This window comes from Penaeus monodon, chromosome 20, assembly GCF_015228065.2.
Source record: "Penaeus monodon isolate SGIC_2016 chromosome 20, NSTDA_Pmon_1, whole genome shotgun sequence".
In the NCBI taxonomy this organism is placed as follows: Eukaryota; Metazoa; Arthropoda; class Malacostraca; order Decapoda; family Penaeidae; genus Penaeus; species Penaeus monodon.
The window spans coordinates 43,125,184-43,125,420 of NC_051405.1; the positions used below are offsets into that span (position 1 = coordinate 43,125,184).

Below are 237 nucleotides of genomic sequence, written 5' to 3' on the forward strand. Positions count from 1 at the left end.
GCTTGGTATTTTATTCTAATAATAAAACCTTTATCAAGTTTATTCTTCTTCAGGTTAGGAGAGTCCTTGTCTGAATTCTAATAGGTAACTACAGTTAAATTTAGGGAAGGTTGACCTGTATTCTGCTTTTCTGACCAAGGCATAAAATTATGATAACAGCATGTTATATGTCTGTAAAATTTTGTTCATAAATAACACAATTCTATTTTCTCTTTACTATCACTGATGCCTCTTCAC

At 30.8% G+C, this 237-nt stretch overlaps 1 protein-coding gene across 1 annotated transcript in view; it reads right to left on the minus strand.

Annotated features, from left to right (window-relative positions):
- The window catches only part of LOC119585848 (maestro heat-like repeat-containing protein family member 1), a gene marked incomplete in the record, with an annotated part of 26,167 nt that overhangs the window by 12,870 nt on the left and 13,060 nt on the right, over positions 1–237 (minus strand).